Consider the following 24,077-nt stretch of genomic DNA (forward strand, 5'->3'; position numbering starts at 1 on the left):
TAAAAAACTAGCGAAAGACATAGGTTAGTTGCATCCTTCCTCTTCATTTACATTTCATAAAGAAGAATACTCAAGTAGTTTTCCTTGTTTGTTGCTAAGGCACTATCACACCTTAGAGTGGGATAGGGGCGTTCTGAATAGATACTTTTCCCAACAACACAGGTTTCTGTAGCCTAAGGGATTCATTAACTACTTCGCACTTATATATTACTTCGTAAAATTACATTCGTCACTTAAGCATAACATAAACATCCATAAAGCTTTACAATACTAAAATAAAGTGTAGATAATAAGAAAATTAATACATGAGACACATATTTTACCATAGTTCATCCCGATGTGTGACTACATCCACAAGAACTATTGCTTATAATATATAATTTTGTACAACAAACAGTTCTTCCCTGTGCACACAGCTGTAGGGTGTCTGTGCACTAAGCTGCAGAACCAAGCCTCCACGCACATAACTGTGGAGCCTCACCCCTTCTCTGAAGTATAGATCAACAAAATACAACAAGAAACACAGATTTTGATTAATACTTGATTTTATACCTTCCTTCTTTATTATTAATCCCTATATATACTATTACATGAGGGATTGATCGCTACATTACCATGGACCCGATACCATGGTTTCCAAAATAAAAGGGACTATGGTCCAAAACCATCAACTTATACATTATTATACGTTTTTTTTTTAAAATGGAGGGGCTTCGTTGTGAAGTCCCTATGCTACATAGTGAACTTTGTTCACGGTCTTCGTTGTGATCTGCTGCTCTTCTGCGAAGTCCACTTCGTACTCCATGACATCTTTTCTAGTATGCGCTCCACAAAACTTGGGTTTCTTGCCCAAAATCTAGCCAATTTGGGATGCACCCAACAATGCATCCAAAGAGAAGTATGGTGTTGGGAACTCTTTTGATTTGATAGTTACACTAAAAAGATTAAAGGAAGAAATAAGGAGTTGTAAGGAAGATAATGATAGAATCATATAGGCATAGGAAAAGTTAGCAGAGGTAAATGTAGTCATACTTCAGAGCTTGTCATATTTGTAGCTACAGGGACCACTTCAGATTATCCATTAGTAGGGAGAAAAGACTAATGGGGCATATGGTAGTAGATTTCATGGTGGTCAGAGGTTAGATAGAGATGACACAATCAGAGATGGAAGATTGTTGGACACTCCAGATGGGAGAGGGGATAGATATAGGTATGATTCTAGTTCTGATTTAGATAAGCACTATGATCGTCATCAATATCATCCTTACAGGTGGAATGATAAGGGGTATTTTCTAGATGAGTTTAGGAAGGCAAAGACACCTACCTTTGATGGAGAGGTAAAGAAATCACATGATGCATAAGCATGGTTGCTAGGCATGAAGAAGTTTTTTAGGTTGCATGACTATTCAGAGAACATGAAAGCTACAATGGCTACTTTTAGTCTCAGAGGAAAAGTAGACATTTGGTGGGAATACGTGAAGAATGTCATAAGTATAAATGAGGAAGATTTTATGTAGAGTGAATTCAAGCAACTATTCAAGAAGAATTAACTATCAGAGAGATACTTTAATGATAGAGCAAAGGAATTATATTTACTAAAGATAGGATCCATGACATATGATGAATACACTAGTAGGATCTTGGAGTTGTTGAGGCATGTGCCTTACCTCAAGGAGGAGAAGGCTAAGATTCATAGATTTGTTAGTGGATTACCGGATGCATTCAAAGATACGATCGATTTCAATGAGCCTAGATCATTGGAGGAGACCATCTGGAAGCTAAAGAAATTCTATGAACAATCAAAGCATAGGTCTGAGATGAAGTTAGTTTGGAAAGGAAATTCCAAGTGTGATGGCCTAAATCTACCTCAGACTAAGAAAGGCAGGTCTAGGGTAACATCAAACCATGCTTAACCTGGTAGCTAGCCCTACCAGGTCGGGAGAGGGCTCTCTCCTTATCAATCTCAGGAAAATATAGCAAATGAGGCTTGATATGACTGATATAAAGACTAATTTTAGGCTAGGTATATCCTTAGAGGAGTTTGATTGAGTTTTATGTTGGTTTGTTGGATCAGATGTGAAAGGCAGTTTTGGGTCCGGGGAATGAACTCAGTCTTGCAGAGGTTTCTGTGGGGCGAGGTAGACAAATGCTTTAGTACTTCAGATTAGGTGTAATGGTGAGTCTTGAGACTAGTGAGGAGTTGGAGAGGGCATGAATGTGTCATGAGTGCTCTTCAAACAATATAAAACATGTAAAACTAATGAAACCCTAAGGTAGAGCATTGCAACATCAATCATTTCTACCTTTATACTTGATTCATTTAGTTAAGCAGAAAGGACAGAGATATCGGCACACATAAACATATGATAACTTGAATCACAGAACAAAAAACAATACTAAGTCACCTTGCCACAAGAATCCCACAAAATGCTACTAACCTTGGTCTATTTCCTTGCCAAACTGCAGAGATGATGTACAATAATGCTCAAAGCATTCACAAGAGTCTAACCTTTACAAATGACTGAAAAAACACATAATATAGACCTCCAAACCACCTGTGCTATTCATCAGGGGTCGAATCCATGAGAAGAGGGGTGGTTTCAACCATATCTAAACTAGAAACACAAAAATAGGCAGTGGAACAACTTACCTCTAAAACCTAGGAAACTGATTCATTCAACTCTAAAGCACCTACAACTGATGTATCTACCTTATCAAGTCAATTTTTATCATTTTTACATCATAGTACATCAATTTACATCATGTCACATCATGAATTTGACCATAAGAGAAAAAAATTCAAACTAGAAGAAAACTAGGCGAAAAACAGAGTTTTTGAGCAAAATTGGCACTTTTCATCCTGTGCGTAGTGCCACTTTTTCTGTGTGTAGCACTTTTTCCAAGCTTCTTTTGGAGGGTTTCCCGAGGTCCCAATAAGATGCGGGATAGCTTTTTGGAAAGCTCAGGGAGTCTACGTTCGGGAACAACTTGAAATTTTTGAATTGGAGTCCATTTTCCCTCCAAACTTGCAATCTCCCAAGACTGCTTCCTGTGTGGCCAAAATGTGGCAGAGAGGGCATTTTTGAGGAGTTTTTTTCCCTTTAGGAGGTCCAAAACTTGTCAAAATTTCCTAGTAATTTATGAGCATGCATAACTTTTCATGAGGAATCCAAAAATGCCAAGTTTTCTTCAAATGGAGGTCCCCATCAAAAGCGAGCGTTAGGTGGCGCTACGCACCTGTTGGAAAACCCTATTTTTTCCATGAAAAATTAAAAAATGTCAAAAATTTTACCAAATTTCTTTAAATTTGGCATGAGTGATCTATTTCAGGTGCTATGCTGGGCCAATGAAGCTTCAACCAAGATTTTGAGCTTATCTTGCTCTTTCTTGCTCCTCAAAGTCTTCCTTGGCTTTTAGGCTCCTCATCCTTGTTTTACAAATTTTGTTTCGTACCAAATAGTGATAAGCCATGTGGCGCAACATCTTTTTCTCCTGAATGGCTTTCTCAAGAAGCTTCTCCAGGTGCATATTCACCTTCTCCAACACATATTCCTGGTCATTGTCCTTTTTCTCAATCAACTTGCCCTTTGCCCTCTTGGACTTTTGTCGGTTTTCTTTGATGACTTGCAGCTCCATGAGTTCTTGTTTGTCGGTAAGCTGCTTGTTTTCTTGCTTAAGGAAGTTGATAATCCACTTAGCCCTCTCAAGGTTAAGTGATAAGGCATGGATGTAAGCTTCTTTCTCTCTAATGACCTCCTTGAGGCTTGAGTTTTGGGAGATCAAATCAATATCCTCCTCCTGAATCAAAACAAAATCTCTCTCCTGACCTTCAGAAGGCACTTCATCATGCAATGGTTGCTTCCCTTTATCTAGTACCTGTGCTACTGAAGAAGAAGGCAAATCCCCTTTTACCTTGGGTGAATATAGCATTTGCTTGTGGTCTGATGGAGGAAACGAGACCCCTTCCACCCAAAGTGGAGATAATACTCGTTTGGTAGCTGCAAATAGTCTCCTTGTGCCCTTTTCATAAGTGACAAATACTGGCACACCTGTAGTTTGAGTCTCATGAACCTCTTGCTGATTTGAAGGCCCTCCTTCCTCTTGAAACACTGATGGGGTCACTTGAGGGCTTTTGAAAACCTCATGTGAAATGAAGGTATCCCATGAAATATTCAACAAGCTCAGCTGATGCAAAACAACAATCTTGATCAATGAAAAATGATAAATGCTATTGAACTATTGAGGAAGAGGTTTCCTTTGCACCAATGTAGCCATTTTCTCAATATTTCTGCATATGAAATAGGGGAGGTTCATCATCCTCACTCTAGTGAAATGCATCAATAATCTAACATGGTAAGTGTACAAGGGAGAAAACCTCCCTTCACAGGTGAAATATTTGATAATAAGCTTCATGAGTGGAGCATAAGTGTCCTGTAGGTAACTAAAAGTAAAGACCCTACTGATTTTCTTTTGATAACTAGCCTTGATATAAGGCCCATAATGCTCTTTGCCCACAAACTGTCGTTTGTTCCACTATTCACCCACATTTGGAATACCTGTTGCTACAACTATGGTTTCAGGTGTCAAAGTGAAGGAAACACCTGCTAAGTTCACCTGGCCATTGTCAAGATGAAGGACAAATAGCCTTTGAAGCAACCTAGGGTTTGATTTTTCACCATTCAAAACACCATCAAGGATGACAAAATCTCTTGCTATGACAAATGGGAGGGTTTACTTACTTGAAGGAATGGTATTTGCAAATTTGGAGCTTTAGAAAATCGATGGCATGAATTTTTAGCTTGGTTGACAAGTGCACCGCACCAACGCCTAGGTGCGTAGCACCTGGCAGGTGCGTAGCGCCCGTTGAAAACTCTTTGCAAATCTTGCGCCCGGTGTGTAGCACCTGGCAAGTGCGTTGCGCTAGTGCCCAGGTGTGTCGCGCCAGTGAGAACCCTTGAAATTTGCTGCAACTTTGTCCTTTCTCTCCTCAAACACGATTTTTCTTCTTGTCTCTCTCTCTTTAGCACGAAATGAATTTTTCTAACACAAGGATTACTTTATATACATGGACTCTAATTTTTCATTTAGAAAATACCCACTTTCTAAAGTTCCATTTTCACCTTGCTTTTAAAAAACCCTGTTTTTGCAGTTTGGCTCTTTTTTGTCATTTGATGGACTAATGCTTGGATTTTCTTGTCTTTTTGTAGTAGCTGGAGTGCTGGAGTTTGGCAAGGTGACCCAGGGCTGTAGATGATGCTTTATTACATATGAAAACAATAAAATTACATCAAATTTTACATAAAATAGAAAAACTCTATTTTCACGTCAAAACATAGTTTTGAGGTAAAAACCCTTTATGGAGCAAATCATCAGTAGAATTTGTGATTTTATGAACTTATTAAACATCCTCATGTGCCTGCTGAACTCTTATTGAGATTTTGAAGACCATGGTGACAAACCTTAGACCTAATGTCACCTGAAAACCCTAAAATGACTTCTTCAAGTGTAATGATAAAAAATGACTGTAAATGACCTGAATTTGTGAAAATAGGCAGCAGGTAAAAAGCATGAGGGAAATTTGATAATGAACCACTACCATCAGATGATTCATGACCTAATGGAGTGCAGCTGATCGGATGGGACACCTAAAATGCATGCAAAAAGAGAAATTTTGATCACTGATGGAGGGATGAAGATACCGACACTAACACCAAGAAAAAAGTGAAATGGGACAAGAAACAGGTAAGACCACAAGATTCAAGTAACGAAGAAAATTTTGCACCATCTAAGAGGTTCAATGCATTAGATAGGCAACATGAATTTTGGTCAGGAGAACAAAGTAAGGAGACAAGTTGGAAGCCTATATAGTGTAGGACTTGTGGCAAAGATCATCACAGGAGAGATTGTCAATAAAATTAGGGTGGTATACCTCAAATATACAGTGCACAGGAGGCACAAACTTTTGGGGATGTCGGTTAAAGTATTCCACGTATCTATGCCGTATTGGATAAAAAAAAAGAAGAGCGCCAGACATATATCATTGAGAGGGACGTTAAGCTTTGTAATCAAGTTATTGCTATTTTGATTGACCTTGGATCTAATTATAGCTATGTTAGTCTTGACTTGGTGGATAAGTGTGGCTTGAGTAAGGAATTGCTTGTAGAGTCTTTATTAGTGAAGTTGGCTACACGTACGAAGAAACGAGTTCACCATTGGGTAAGAGCTTATGCATTTGATTTTAATGGTATGCCTATTGTAACACATTTGAATGTATTACTGTTGGGTTCATATAGTATTTTGTTGGGCACGGATTGGTTGTATCTTCATAGAACCAAGGTAGTGTTATGAAACCAGATCACAAAAAGATAGAAAAGAGAGATCCACACCTTAGAATTCAGCGTCTTCGAGGGGGCAACCTCCTTTACATTACATAAATGAACAATTCTTGGATGATACAAATGACAAAACCTCCTTTCTATATATAGGAGTCTAAGGAGTCACAATATAATCCAGCCGACCTAAGAATAATAATATAAAGCCACAAAAATAACAATAGAGGGATTCTATGGGGCACAGAAATAACAATATGGGGGTAATAGGGGCACAACAATATAAATAGGGGTATAACTACAATAGTAATGGGGTAATCACTAGTATTATAAGGACCCAACATGCCCCTCTCCTTCAAAAAAGTGTTGTCCTCAACGCTTGAGCAGTTCTGGATACTTCTGCATAAAATTCTCATCCTCCCATGTGGAATCTTCAGCGGATAAGTTCTTCCACTTGATAAGATACTCTGAAATTGATCGATTTCGTAGCTGTCGAGTTCTTGTTTCTGTGATTGCTTCCGGTTCCAATATAATTTTTCCTTCCTCGTCAAGTTCTGGCAATATTGTTTGAATTGGGAGCTTGTCACCTATAACCTTCTTTAAACATGAAACATGGAAAACTGGGTGCAATCGAGAAGCTGCAGGAAGCTCCAATTTGTATGCCATAGTACCAATCTTTTCCGACACCTTGTCGGACCATAATACTTTGGTGATAATTTATTATCCTTCTTAGCTTGCTTTAGGGACATTTGCTTATATGGTTGTAGCCGTAGAAATACCCAATCACCTACATCAAAACTTCTTTCACTGCGATGTTGATCTGCCTGTTGTTTCATTCTATTTTGTGCCAACACGAGGTTATCCTTTAAGAGTTGGAGGACTTGTTGTTGATGTTCGATGTGATGTTCCACTGCCTGAACCTTAGAATTTTCTCTTAAATATGATGTGATGGATGGTGGTTGATACCCATAAAGTGCCATAAATGGGGTCATTTTTGTTGCTGTATGGAAGGAAGTGTTATACCACCATTCAGCTAGAGGCAACCATTTGACCCATTGTGTCTGTTTATCAGATACAAAGAAACGAAGATATCCTTCCAAACATTTGTTTACTATCTCAGTTTGCCCATCAGATTGAGGATGATAAGATGAGCTATGAGCTAACTGAGTACCAAGACAAGAAAATAATTTTGTCCAAAAATTTCCAGTGAAAATGGGATCTCTGTCACTTACAATAATCTTTGGGTTTCCATGTAGCTTTTGAACTGTTTCCATAAATGCAGTAGAAACTGTACTGGCTTTAAATGGATGTGATAATGCACAAAAGTGTGCATACTTGGTAAGTCTGTCAACTACCACCATGATGACACTCTTTCCCTCAGACTTGGGTAAACCTGTGATAAAATCCATTGAAACCTCCTCCCAACGTTGGCTTGGAATGGATAAAGGTTGTAATAGACCTGGTGTCTTAATTGTTTCAACTTTATTTTGCTGGCAAACCAAACATTCCGCCAAACTTTTGAATATATGATTTAAGGCCATCCCAAAAAAATTCCTTCTTAACCCTGTGGTAAGTTTTTAAAAATCCTGAGTGCCCTCCTAAGGGAGAAGTGTGCAATTCCATAAGAATCTTTTGTTTTAGCTGGGAATTCTTACAGAGGTATAAGCGATCTTTGTACCATAACGAATCATTTTGCCAGCTAAATGTATCAGAAGTACTGGAATCTTGTTGTAGCTTTTGAATAAGTGCCCACACTTCTTCGTCATTCTTCCATTCCTCCCTTGCTTCGTTTATCCAATCTGGTTGGATAATAGAAATGGCACACAACAATGCTTCCACATCCTCATCCTTTCTTGAGAGTGCATCTGCCACCACATTTTGCTTCCCTTTTTTGTAGATGATTTCAAAGTCATAACCCAACATCTTTGTGACCCACTTTTGTTGCTCTTCAGAGGATAATCTTTGTTCTAAAAAGTATTTAAGGCTATCATGATCCGTTTTTACCTTGAAGTGTCTTCCCATTAGGTAGGGTCGCCATTTCTTAAGTGCATGGAGTATTGCCAACATTTCCTTCTCATAAATAGCTTTGTTTAAAAACTTTCCCTTGATTGGACGACTTTCAAAAGCAATGGGTCTTTCATCTTGCATTAGAACAGCACCAATTCCATTTCCTGAAGCATCACATTCCACAATAAAGGTTTTTGTGAAGTCCGGTGTAGCTAAGACCGGTGCTTGGCACATTGCCTCTTTAAGATGTTCAAAGGCCTTTGTTGCTTCCGAAGTCCATGAAAATGAATCTTTCTTCAATAATGTTGTTAGAGGTGCTGCTATTCTCCCATAATTCTTAACAAACTTGCGATAATACCCTGTCAACCCAAGAAATCCTCGCAGATGCTTTATGGATGTGGGGATTTTCCATTCCTTAATGGCTTTAATTTTGCTAGGGTCTACCTTAACTCCTTCATGAGATACAATATGACCCAAATATTCCACCTCCTGGACTCCAAAGAAACATTTGGATCTTTTTGCATATAATTGTTTCTCCTCCAATAGTTGTAGCACCCTGTCAACATGTTCAACATGATCCTTCCAAGACTTGCTGTAGATTAGTATATCATCAAAAAATACTAACACAAATTTTCTAAGGAATGGTTTGAAAATTGAATTCATCAAACCTTGAAATGTTGAAGGTGCATTGGTAAGGCCAAAAGGCATGACCAAAAATTCATAATGACCCTCATGAGTTCTAAATGCTGTTTTCGGAATGTCTTCAATCTTCATTCTGATTTGATGATATCCCGAACGAAGATCCAACTTGGTGAAGTAAATTGATCCATGCAATTCATCCAGTAATTCATCAATAACAGGAATGGGGAACTTATCTTTAATAGTGAGCTTGTTGAGCTCCCTATAATCTGGACACATGCGCCATGATCCATCCTTCTTGTGCACCAATACTACTGGAGCTGAGAAAGAACTTTGACTCGGTTGAATTATACCAGCCTCTAGCATTTCTGCAACCATACGTTCAATTTCACTTTTTTGGACATATGGATATCTGTACGGCCTGATGTTTGGAGGAACACTTCCTGGAATCAGATGAATAGCATGATCATGATCACGCATAGGTGGGAGACCTTTGGGAGTCTCAAATACCTTGGAATGATTGTCCAGGACTTTTTGGAGATCTGGAGAAATAGATGATTCCAATGTGGAAACATCTAGCGAACATAATTGTGCAATTACACCTCTTTGCTCCTTTTTTAGAAGCTTTGTCATGCCATTAGAGCTGATTATCTTTCCTGGTTTCCCTGCAATACCCCTTAATTCAACTTCCTTTCCTTCCACAGAAAAATTCATGAAAAGTTCTTGAAAATTAAAAGCTATTGTACCCAAGGATTGTAGCCATTGGACTCCTAGTACAACATCAGCACCTCCCATTGGAATGGAAAGCATTGGGCTAGTCAATACATATTCTCCCATGGATAGCTTGATATTATGGCACTTTCCAGAACAATTTATTGTTCCTCCATTTGCAATCATCACTTGACACTCTGGTGCTGGATATAGGAAGCAATTCAATTCTTTTGCTACCCTACAATGAATAAAATTGTGGGTGCTTCCTGAATCAATCAACACTATTACCTTTTTCTTCTTGATTTGTCCTTCTATCTTGATGGTTTGAGGAGTGGTAATTCCCACCAATGCATTACAAGATATGGTCGGATTTATTTGTTCTTCATCTAGGCTTTGTTCCTGGAATATATCCTCTTCTTTTGACCTTTCTTGCTCCTTTTCTTCTTCCTCTTCACAATCTATGTAGAATAATTTCTTCTCAGCACACTTATGACCTTTTGTGTATTTGCTATCACAATTGTAACAAAGCCCTTTTGCTCTTTTTTCTTGCAATTGTTTCGGTGTCAACCTTGTAGGTTGTGGAAGACTATGGGCAACAACACTTCCGTCTTTATAGTTGTGAACGGTATGCTTCCTAGTTGCCATAATTTTGCTTTTCATTTTTCTTGCTAACCTGAATGCCTTCTCTAATGAATCAGGTTCCCAAAGGCGCACATCATGTTGGATATTATCCTTTAAAGACCCTATGAACACATCAATCCTATGCTCCTCTGGAATATCTTTTACCCTTATGTTCAATTTTTGGAACTCCTCAATGTGCTCCATTATTGAACCCTTTTGTTTGAGACTTATCAATTGGCTAAAAAAAGTGTTGCTTTTTGTATCCTCATAATGTGCTATCAATTCTTCCGTAAAAATTGCCCAAGTGATAAATTGTTTACGAGAACAAAGCCATTGATACCATACAAACTGATTTGGTTCCAAATATAAAGTTGCCATACGTACCTTTTGTGTGTTTTGCACATTATTGAGATCGAAGAATTGCTCCATCTGTAATATCCATGTGGCGGGATCCTTGCCATCAAACTTCCTCATATCGATTTTTGGAACATGGTGAGTCTTCGATCCAACATTAGAGTCTATGGAATCATGATTAACATTTCTTTTATTCTCATCATGATTTCCTTTACTACCTTTTCACCATTAGTGACCCTTTCTTGTAGCAACTTCTTCAATTCATCCATCTTATCATCCATGCCATCAATTTTAGCGTCCATGCCATTCACCTTAGCTTCCATGCCATCCATATTAGCTTCCATGCCCTTTATCTTAGATTCCATGCCATTTACCTTAGATTCCATGCCATTTATCTTAGATTCCACGCCACTTATCTTAGCTTCTGTTAGCTTTTGTGAGCGTGACATTTGTTGCACTTGTTCTTGTAATTTTGATATATCATGTAGCATTTCTTCCTCTTCTTCATGAGTCATGCTAGAGCTTTCAGGTTCCTTACTAGGTGTTTGAATTTTCTTTCCTCGGGGCATCAGTTACCAATAATAATGTTTTACTATGCCCTTTGAATTCCGTTAAACCAAGCTTACACAAAAATTAAGAAAAAACTACACACCTTTTTTCACTTTATAGAAGCCTGATATTGAATCTGATGTATCTCTGTAATTTCGGATCCTCCAATTCTGAAATTGCTACCTATTGTAGCCTTCTACGTCCTCTTTCCAATGTCACAAGTCTGAGCCAAATTGGATTCTCCAAGGAAGAGTTATGTGAAATCTCCCACAGTGACTTGCTTTTAGACTGGTTCAATAGAGCGAGCTTGTAGGACGTGCCACGAGTCCCTGTTTCAACCTTTGAATCTGAAACACACATAAAAAAGACTACAGTCCATCCTCTTTCTGTACCTTCTTACGAAATTTAAATCCGATCCCCAGAGAGAAAGTTATGACGATTTTCCCCAGGTCACCTGTTTTGAATGTAATTCAGGAGTCTGCAAAAAGACCAACTTCCTCAGATTATATCTCCGCAAATATCACGCTAAAAGCTCTGAAATTTGGACTCAAGGTTCAGCGCGATATCTTCTCAAATGGGTTTTTTTTGCGACTTCTGAAACGTCACAGAAAAAAAGTTATAGCGAAAATGCCACGATGACCTGTTTGGAGCAGCGAAACCCTAGAATCCAAAGCTCTGATACCAAATGTTATGAAACCAGCTCACAAAAAGATAGAAAAGAGAGATCCACGCCTTAGAATTCAGCCTCTTCGAGGGGGAAACCTCCTTTACATTACATAAATGAACAATTCTTGGATGATACAAATGACAAAACCTCTTTTCTATATATAGGAGTCTAAGGAGTCACAATATAATCCAACCGACCTAACAATAATAATATAAAGCCAAAAATAACAATAGAGGGATTCTATGGGGCACAGAAATAACAATATGGGGGTAATAGGGGCACAACAATATAAATAGGGGGTATAACTACAATAGTAATGGGTAATCACTAGTATTATAGGGACCCAACAGGTAGACTGTTATGATAAAGCTATTGAGTGTGCTAATGACAATGGAGAACCAAGAGTCTTATAGGGTAAGAATAAAGATACACCAGTCAGGATGGTGACAACAATGCAAGTAAAGCGTAGTTGTAGGAAATGGTGAAAGCTATTCGCAGTATAAATTTCTAGTGATAAGGGTAAGGAAGTTAAGGATATGGACGTGTTGAGAAGGTACCCAATTTTATAGTAGTTCAAGGATGCATTTCTTGAGGACATTTCAGAGTTTCCACCTCATAGGGAGGTAGACTTTTCGATTGAGTTAGTTCGAGGGGTAGCTCCAGCATCAAAATCATCTTACAGGATGAGCACACCTAAGTTGGTTGAATTAATGTTGCAGTTGAAGGAAATGTTGGACAAGGGGTACATTAGGAACAGTATATCACCATGGGGCACACTAGTACTTTTTGTGAAGAAGAAATATGGTACTCTCATATTATTCATTAACTACAGGTAGTTGAACAAAGTGACCATCGAGAACATGTATCTGTTACCGAGGATTGATGATTTGTTTGATCAACTGAAGGGAGAAGCAATGTTCTTGAAGATTGATATGAGATTTAGATATCATCATGTACACATCACAGAGGAGGACATATACAAGATGTTATTCAGGACCAGGTATGGGCATTATGAGTTTTTTGTAGTTCCATTTGGCTTAACTAATTCTTCAACTACATTTATGTGCTTGATGAATAGTGTGTTTCGTCCATATTTGGATAAAAGATTCATGTGTCCATTGATGATATATTGGTATATTCTAAAAATGAGGAAGAGCATGTCAAGCCCTTAGCAATAGTGTTGAGGTTGTTGAGAGAGAATTAGTTGTATGCTAAGCTCAGCAAGTGTAGTTTCTTTCAGATTGAGGTACATTACTTGGGGCATGTTGTCTCCAAGGAAGGAATTGCAGTAGATCTAGAGAAGGTAAGGGCCATCATGGAGTGGGTAGCTCCTAAGAGTCACTAAAACGAAAAATGTCATTGGTGAGGGTTGAAAAATGTCACCATAAGCTCATTGGTGATGGTCAAAATGGCTTTTGTCACCAATAATCGAATGACACTAAAGGTGGCGTCCACAAAAGTATAGGTGTTGTGGTGACATTCAAGGTCCGTCACGAATAATGATTATAATGGTGGATAGTAACCATCACCATTTCATATAAACAACAATGATTTATGGTGATGAACCTTTCATGTCCTTCATTATTGATGCATATATATGACGACATTCATTAACCATCACCTTTACATATTTTGGTGAGGGTAAAAAAATGTCGTCATAAGCTCATTGGTGACGGTCAAAATAGCTTGCATCACCAAAAATTGAATGTCACCAAAGATATAGGTGTGGTGGTGACATTCAAGGTCCATCATGAATAATGATTATAATGACAGATAATGACTGTCACCATTTCATATGAGTGATAGTGATTTATGGTGATGGACGTTTCATGACCCTCACTATTGAAGCATGCATATATATATATATATATATATGGTAACGTTCATTAACTGTCACCATTTCATATATAAAAAATAAGCTTTGTTGATGGCCCTTAAATGACCCTCACCATTGATACATTTATGGGGATGGGTAGTGATGGCCACCATTCCCCATGAATATTAGGGCATGATGGAATCGAACCACCAACCACCTGCTTGTAAAGAAGGTGCTTTTCCATTGAGATAGCACCCTTCAAAGAATTATACCTTGAAACATTATAAATTCTAAATTCTAAAACTTTAATTAAATTATAAAACTTTGTGAAGTCTTGTAGGTTTCATTGGCTCAACTGGCACAAACAACCAACCAATAAATGCATAACATAACTATTTTAGAACAAGGAAGAAACATTCACATGGTTAATATGCTCAACCATAAAACATCTTATGGCATGGAACAATTGAAATGACATTCCACCAAGATAAAACTCATAAATTTTCATATACTAAATTTCAAATATTAATACTTAGTTTCCAATAATCTTAACTTTTCACTAGAAAGCATATCAAAAGAAAGCAACAATTGAACAACATTAATAACATTGCACCTAGATAGAACAATGGTGGGTGTTCCATTGACTAAAATTTCTTGCAATACATGAAAGTTAAAATCAACTTCTTGTGCACACCTTTGGGCAACACTAATATACTATTGAAAAAAATAACGTATTACAACATAACTCTCATATCAATTACAAACATAGTCACATGGTCTCCAAAGAAGACAAAACATTAAGAAGTATCTATAAAATCAACATTTCACAGTAAATTTCTAAGTCAAAATGTGCAAATATCTAGAACCAAGACTGACACATACATCAATACTCTTGTTAGGTTTCTACAAAGCCCTGTGAGCAAAATCCATATGCTTAAATATACTAAATTCAAATCCCCTTAACTTTCCAGTTGCCTTGTCAATGATAACAAAACCTTCTTCAATCTCTCCATATCATTCAAATGCCTGAAATATCAGCAACAATTGGAATTACCATTAAACAATTTTCCATTCAAAAGCATGGATTATTTTATAAAGTCTCCATGAGAGACTACATAGTGTGTAGTTGTAAAAAATAGGTTGGATTTCAATTCATGGATAAATTCCCTTTGAGTGAATATTAACGACAACCTTTATGTTAAATCAGCATGACAAAACTAAGGTACAAATTATGGCCAAGACTAGTGAAATCAACAATACATGACTACAAAATCCAACAAATAACATCACATGATTTCAAGGCCATAAAACAAAAGCATTACCAAATAAAAAACAATATGAACAATATTTACATTCATACAAATGAAAAGTACTCAATCATATACACTCAAACATATGCCGAACTATTCCCTGTTTACAGAATGTTGTAACATTATTGAGAGCTTTGGCATTAGAACTAGTCTATTCTTGAGTAGCAAAGGTAAGAAATTATTATATGGCCAATGACCAGGTTGTTGAGTTGATAAGCACACAAGGAAAAGAGCCAAGCATTAAGCAGTTTTAGATTATGACCAGAATTGATGTCAAGGACTAGGGAGAAAAAAATATTTGAAAGGCTTAGAAGTCTCCTAATTTGTTACATTTTCTAGCGTTGAAAATGTTTCATGCATTAAGTTATAAATTATGATACATGTACACCAAGACTATGCCATCACGACCCAAATAATATTCAAAGAACGTTGGGGGATAATGTCTCAAAATGAATACCAAGGAATTCCATAACATTAATGGTGGTGACACAAATTTCCTACAACCATAAGTTAACCCATATAAAAGGCTCTTAAAGAGGACCACCATTGTTTTAGGGCATACATTTTAGAAGGAGCATAAGGCTTCTATTATGAAATTCTGCAACCATGCAATTTATGACCTATTTATCTCACCTATGATGTCAAATGATAACCTTCAACAAGATCAACATCAAATCCATCTCGTCATATTATTTGTGTTTCCATGTCTTGGAAATGCAATTATCTAGGTATTATGCAAGGCACTTTCATCACACTTTCATCTTTGATTTATTTTTTCTCAATGGATTCTTATATATGTCTGCCAAGTAAAACCCATGATCGTTATTGATGCCAAAGTAGTGATCAATATACCTCGAGTAACAATGCACATAATAGAAAGAAACGAAAAGCATTGCTAACATGTCATTGTGGATTGGACGAAATGATGAACCCGTGATTAGATCAAGTCTATTGTAAATCTTTTTCATGAAATGTCTTCGATCTTCTTGCATATCATTATAATCATAGAGAATAGGGAAGCCTTGAATATTTTTTTTAGTAGATTTAATGTCTTATCTATAATTCAGATGAAGGATCACAATTACGTGCTAAAATTTATTGAAAACCCTATATCTATATAGATATCCCATCTCCGTGATATTGTGCAGCATTTGCAATATCCCAAACATCTACTCTACATAAGCATATATCTATGCAACCTTAATGAACCACGACATAATATTGTGCACATGCCTATTTTATCCAAACGGAAAACTCTTAGGGTAACAAGCTTCCTTATCATCTATAAATTTTCTTGGTAATGAGACGTAAGGTACCCCTATGAAGGTGTACATTGTTTCTTTTTGAATTGGAGAAATAAAAACTAAAAATACACAAAGTGTTGCAACTAAAGCTTCCTCCAAATGTAGTCTAAAGAAAAACACCAGGATCTCCTTCATATTTATTTTCTAACATTGGTTTTCAATTTTGTGTTCCTTTCCCATGGATAACATATGCTAAAGCCATGGATCACTACGGATTTGAAAAACCAGACCTCCACTTCAAAATAGAGTTAGTAATTTTTACTAAAGTCCTTATTCAAACTTATTTCTAAATTTTCATGAATATGTTGAGATCATATTTCTTCTTGGTTGATCAAGCCCTTTGCAAAAGGCTCATAATGAGCACTGTGTTGCTTGTATATTTTACCTAACACTTTATTGTTCTAGAATGTATCATAAACTATGGTTTGAGGGGTATGGGATATGCCAATAATATATCTTAAAAATATGTCATATGCACCATCTCAAATGCAATCATAAAGGAAATAGTGGGGCTAGTCATTTGAGAACATGTCACCTGAACCTCTCTATGCATTATGTATCAGAAGTAGATATGATGTGTTATTGATACCCCCTAAATTGACTTTCAATTTTAAAATAGTCTATCATAGGATAGTATGCACAGGATTTGGGTGCGCAACCTAGGAAAATTCAAAATGATTTTTCAATATTAGCTTAAATGAAATCTAAACTTCCTTTTGTACTAACCTAAAATGGTAGGACTAACCTAATATTGTTAGCATAACTAGTAGGTTCGATCATCATCTTTTATCTCTAGATCTAAGATGTCAAACCAAAGTTGAGTTATCCATTTTTTATAACCCCTGCAATTGAAAATAGATTTGAAAACTATCATTGAATTTATGTGTTGACGTTACAACTATGTCCTGGAAATGATCCTTCAAATCTATTTTAGAGGGTTTCAAATCTTTCCATTACAGGAAATGCTATGCAAATTTACTGTCTAATAATGAAGATATGCTATAACATAATATGATTTGGGGCAAGTTTTTGTTGCTGCAAGTGTCTATATGCTAGAATAAATAGGCCTATAATGTTGTAGTTGAAAATACCCCTAGAAAATGTGCCTAGACTAGTTATAGTATACTTCAATCTTTTGGGAGATTTATTTCATAATTTCCCTTAAAAAATAAAGCTGTTTCATGATTATCCCTAAGGTTGCAATGAAACCTGAAACCACATGTGACATGGTAAAAAAAATACCTAAAGTAATTAGTAACAATTGTGGCCAAGGTTAATCTCTAAGTTCTCTCTGCACAAATCAAAACATTTGAATAATTGAATAATTTTGTCTAACAATAGTAATATATCTTATGTACCAAATACAATAGTTTTCCCTAATGAATATCCTATTTAAAGGTATTTTGGGGCTATGTGCTCCAAAATACCACAAACAACAATAATGACATGTGAATCCCTTTGGTTGAAAAGATTTTCCAATCCAAAGTCTCCCACAATGGCTTCAAAATATTCCTCCAGTAATATGTTTGCTACTTTGACATCACAATGAATTATCTTGGGGTCACATTGATCATGCAAATAAAAGAGTCTCCTTGCTACTCCAAGTGTTATCTATTTGCAAGTATAGAAATCCAGAGCTAGTTTCCCCACAAATATTATCGCTAAGATGATAATTTGCACTTATAATTCATCTCTACTTTGTTAATGAAAACCGCATAATGCAAAAATCGAATGAAAGCACCACAATATTATTATCCTTGCTTCATAAATATCAGAATGCTATTATATTTCAGCCAAGCATCCATGAATGGATAAAAATATCTATCCTCCTCAATGGGAACATAAAACATTCAACAACCATATGTTTCCTCTTTTGACTAAAGGACACATGCAAATTCTACACACATTGTCCAAAGAAATTGGAATTCCATTCCGAGAAAAAAATGAATCATTGAGATTCATGGGAACTACACCTTGGGTCCATTCAAGGTCAGGTTCCCTGAGTTGAGTAGGGATGTGTGGCCCCTTAGGATGGACCTGCTAGGAGTGTTTTTAGGGAGAAAAACATAGGCAAAAGACCACAATTTGAATCCCAATCAACTAATCCTACCTTGAGACCATCCAGGACTAGGACGAGGAAAAACATGCATAGAATTATGCCATGAAAATGATAGAACCCAAGAAGCAACTTGTCAACACAACAACAAAGAAGAAAATAAATATTTAGTGCAAATGATGGTACCTTGTTAGTCTTGGACCAACAAACTACACCATTAAAATATGAGTGTGACACAGTATTAGCTCCCTTAACTTGCTCAACTCCTCTCGAAAGTGTTGGTTCACTGCACTGATTCAAAAAGTAGTTATCAACCGATCCATATTCTATTCCAACCTCAAAATTGTTTAGAAGAGTTACCACCCACTTCAGACATATTTTCCTTTCCTACAAGATACATTCACATGGTTTAATTGCCTCAGTAATTTTAGTTTCAAAGATTCCAAGCTCACGATTACATTAATTTGAATTCATCAAATCATCTGCCTGAAACATTGCCATTTAAACCTACTTTAATATTTCAAAACCCTCAATACAAGATAAAAACCTTAGAAATATTTTTTGGTAAATTGGATCTATGGGATCCATGTGCAAGTCAACTCATATGTGAACAAAAATGATGATTTATTAGCTTTAATCACTTTAGACCTCCGCTTCAATCAATGGCATTACGAACCAAAATGTTTTCTCAAATGTGGTCGAAAATCTTTGATGTTGGAATCTAAGTGTTCGCGATTTCATCAAGAAGCCATAATTTTGAGCCTCCAAAGAAAAAAAATGGAGGAATATAAAGCACTAGGATGTTGCAATGTTGACCAGACCCTCTACATTGCGCACATATCATTTTGATCCTCTCAATAACCCTCTCCATCAAATTGTCTATCTACTTCCCCTAATTTTTTATAGAAGAAAAAATGTATTTTAAATTATTATTATTATTGAGATTTATTTAGAAAGGGAACCTTTTCCAACATTTGACCTATTTGGATATTGTTGTCAAAGTCATGGTTTTTGTTTTTTTAAATACAAAAAATGCCCTCATTGTAATCACAGTGAATCGATTTTTTGTCAGTATTACAACAAACCAAGAAAACCATTCGTTGTAATACTAGCAAATATAGGTGGATTAAACAAACAAAAAATATAGACATTATTCATGTAATCTTCAATGGTACAATCGATTTTAGCGATACCATTGGACTATGTCGTCAAAATTTAGTTGTATATGCAGTAGTGCTTGCAATTGCATGTATTATAACATAATATCCTTACAACTCCCTTTTTTTCTCTCTCAAACATATGCCAAAATATGATACAAATCAATTTGAGCATTGAGAAATTAAACAAATGTTTAGGGAAGTTTGAGGTATACTTCCACTCTCAGGAATGTAACAAGATGTAGAAAATTGCATGTGCACTCTTAAAAATATTGGAGCATGCCCTCCTATGGTGAGAAATTTATTCCCAATGTTAGCAATAGTAAAACAAAGTGCTTCTCAATTATTGGAATGACCCTAAAGAGTTGTTGCAAAGGAAATTTTTCCTAATTGGGTATGAAAGGGAGCAGAAAATTTCATGTCAGTACTTGGACATCAGCAAGGATAGTTGGTGTTATGAAACCAGCTCAAGAAAAGATAGAAAGGATAGATCAACGCCTTAGAATTCAACCTCTTCGAGGGGGCAACCTCCTTTACATTACATAAATGAACAATTCTTGGATGATTCAAATGACAAAACCTCCTTTCTATATATAGGAGTCTAAGGAGTCACAATATAATCCAGCCGACCTAACAATAATAATATAAAGCCACAAAAATAACAATAGAGGGATTCTATGGGGCACAGAAATAACAATATGGGGGTAATAGGGGCACAACAATATAAATAAGGGGTATAACTACAATAGTAATGGGGTAATCACTAGTATTATAGGGACCCAACATGCCCCTCTCCTTCAAAAAAGTGTTGTCCTCAACGCTTGAGTAGTTCTGGATACTTCTGCATAAAATTCTCATCCTCCCATGTGGAATCTTCAGCGGATAAGTTCTTCCACTTGATAAGATACTCTGAAATTGATCGATTTCGTAGCTGTCGAGTTCTTGTTTCTGTGACTGCTTCTGGTTCCAATATAATTTTTCCTTCCTCGTCAAGTTCTGGCAATATTGTTTGAATTGGGAGCTTGTCGCCTATAACCTTCTTTAAACATGAAACATGGAAAACTGGGTGCAATCGAGAAGCTGCAGGAAGCTCCAATTTGTATGCCATAGTACCAATCTTTTGCAACACCTTGTACGGACCATAATACTTTGGTGATAATTTATTATCCTTCTTAGCTTGCTTTAGGGACATTTGCTTATATGGTTGTAGCCGTAGGAATACCCAATCACCTACATCAAAACTTCTTTCACTGCGATGTTGATCTGCCTGTTGTTTCATTCTATTTTGTGCCAACACGAGGTTATCCTTTAAGAGTTGGAGGACTTGTTGTTGATGTTCGATGTGATGTTCCACTGCTGAACCTTAGAATTTTCTCTTAAATATGATGTGATGGATGGTGGTTGATACCCATAAAGTGCCATAAATGGGGTCATTTTTGTTGCTGTATGGAAGGAAGTGTTATACCACCATTCAGCCAGAGGCAACCATTTGACCCATTGTGTCTGTTTATCAGATACAAAGCAACGAAGATATCCTTCCAAACATTTGTTTACTATCTCAGTTTGCCCATCAGATTGAGGATGATAAGATGAGCTATGAGCTAACTGAGTACCAAGACAAGAAAATAATTCTGTCCAAAAATTTCCAGTGAAAATGGGATCTCTGTCACTTACAATAATCTTTGGGTTTCCATGTAGCTTTTGAACTGTTTCCATAAATGCAGTAGAAACTGTACTGGCTTTAAATGGATGTGATAATGCACAAAAGTGTGCATACTTGGTAAGTCTGTCAACTACCACCATGATGACACTCTTTCCCTCAGACTTGGGTAAACCTGTGATAAAATCCATTGAAACCTCCTCCCAACGTTGGCTTGGAATGGATAAAGGTTGTAATAGACCCGGTGTCTTAATTGTTTCAACTTTATTTTGTTGGCAAACCAAACATTCCGCCACAAACTTTTGAATATCTGATTTAAGGCCATCCCAAAAAAATTCCTTCTTAACCCTGTGGTAAGTTTTTAAAAATCCTGAGTGCCCTCCTAAGGGAGAAGTGTGCAATTCCATAAGAATCTTTTGTTTTAGCTGGGAATTCTTACAGAGGTATAAGCGATCTTTGTACCATAACGAATCATTTTGCCAGCTAAATGTATCAGAAGTACTGGAATCTTGTTGTAGCTTTCGAATAAGTGCCCACACTTCTTCGTCATTCTTCCATTCCTCCCTTGCTTCGTTTATCCAATCTGGTTGGATAATAGAAATGGCACACAACAATGCTTCCACATCCTCATCCTTTCTTGAGAGTGCATCTGCCACCACATTTTGCTTCCCTTTTTTGTAGATGATTTCAAAGTCATAACCCAACATCTTTGTGACCCACTTTTGTTGCTCTTCAGAGGATAATCTTTGTTCTAAAAAGTATTTAAGGCTATCATGATCCGTTTTTACCTTGAAGTGTCTTCCCATTAGGTAGGGTCGCCATTTCTTAAGTGCATGGAGTATTGCCAACATTTCCTTCTCATAAATAGCTTTGCTTAAAAACTTTCCCTTGATTGGACGACTTTCAAAAGCAATGGGTCTTTCATCTTGCATTAGAACAGCACCAATTCCATTTCCTGAAGCATCACATTCCACAATAAAGGTTTTTGTGAAGTCCGGTGTAGCTAAGACCGGTGCTTGGCACATTGCCTCTTTAAGATGTTCAAAGGCCTTTGTTGCTTCCGGAGTCCATGAAAATGAATCTTTCTTCAATAATGTTGTTAGAGGTGCTGCTATTCTCCCATAATTCTTAACAAACTTGCGATAATACCCTGTCAACCCAAGAAATCCTCGCAGATGCTTTATGGATGTGGGGATTTTCCATTCCTTAATGGCTTTAATTTTGCTAGGGTCTACCTTAACTCCTTCATGAGATACAATATGACCCAAATATTCCACCTCCTGGACTCCAAAGAAACATTTGGATCTTTTTGCATATAATTGTTTCTCCTCCAATAGTTGTAGCACCCTGTCAACATGTTCAACATGATCCTTCCAAGACTTGCTGTAGATTAGTATATCATCAAAAAATACTAACACAAATTTTCTAAGGAATGGTTTGAAAATTGAATTCATCAAACCTTGAAATGTTGAAGGTGCATTGGTAAGGCCAAAAGGCATGACCAAAAATTCATAATGACCCTCATGAGTTCTAAATGCCGTTTTCGGAATGTCTTCAATCTTCATTCTGATTTGATGATATCCCGAACGAAGATCCAACTTGGTGAAGTAAATTGATCCATGCAATTCATCCAGTAATTCATCAATGACAGGAATGGGGAACTTATCTTTAATAGTGAGCTTGTTGAGCTCCCTATAATCCGGACACATGCGCCATGATCCATCCTTCTTGTGCACCAATACTACTGGAGCTGAGAAAGAACTTTGACTCGGTTGAATTATACCAGCCTCTAGCATTTCTGCAACCATACGTTCAATTTCACTTTTTTGGACATAGGGATATCTGTACGGCCTGATGTTTGGAGGAACACTTCCTGGAATCAGATGAATAGCATGATCATGATCACGCATAGGTGGGAGACCTTTGGGAGTCTCAAATACCTTGGAATGATTGTCCAGGACTTTTTGGAGATCTGGAGAAATAGATGATTCCAATGTGGAAACATCTAGCGAACATAATTGTGCAATTACACCTCTTTGCTCCTTTTTTAGAAGCTTTGTCATGCCATTAGAGCTGATTATCTTTCCTGGTTTCCCTGCAATACCCCTTAATTCAACTTCCTTTCCTTCCACAGAAAATTTCATGAAAAGTTCTTGAAAATTAAAAGCTATTGTACCCAAGGATTGTAGCCATTGGACTCCTAGTACAACATCAGCACCTCCCATTGGAATGGAAAGCATTGGGCTAGTCAATACATATTCTCCCATGGATAGCTTGATATTATGGCACTTTCCAGAGCAATTTATTGTTCCTCCATTTGCAATCATCACTTGACACTCTGGTGCTGGATATAGGAAGCAATTCAATTCTTTTGCTACCCTACAATGAATAAAATTGTGGGTGCTTCCTGAATCAATCAACACTATTACCTTTTTCTTCTTGATTTGTCCTTCTATCTTGATGGTTTGAGGAGTGGTAATTCCCGCCAATGCATTACAAGATATGGTCGGATTTATTTGTTCTTCATCTAGGCTTTGTTCCTGGAATATATCCTCTTCTTTTGACCTTTCTTGCTCCTTTTCTTCTTCCTCTTCACAATCTATGTAGAATAATTTCTTCTCAGCACACTTATGACCTTTTGTGTATTTGCTATCACAATTGTAACAAAGCCCTTTTGCTCTTTTTTCTTCCAATTGTTGTGGTGTCAACCTTGTAGGTTGTGGAAGACTAGGGGCAACAACACTTCCGTCTTTATAGTTGTGAGTGGTATGCTTCCTAGTTGCCATAATTTTGCTTTCCATTTTTCTTGCTAACCTGAATGCCTTCTCTAATGAATCAGGTTCCCAAAGGCGAACATCATGTTGGATATTATCCTTTAAAGACCCTATGAACACATC

Source organism: Pinus tabuliformis, chromosome 6 (genome assembly GCF_031772625.1).
Source record: "Pinus tabuliformis cultivar Carrire ecotype Pingquan chromosome 6, CPIR1, whole genome shotgun sequence".
In the NCBI taxonomy this organism is placed as follows: Eukaryota; Viridiplantae; Streptophyta; class Pinopsida; order Pinales; family Pinaceae; genus Pinus; species Pinus tabuliformis.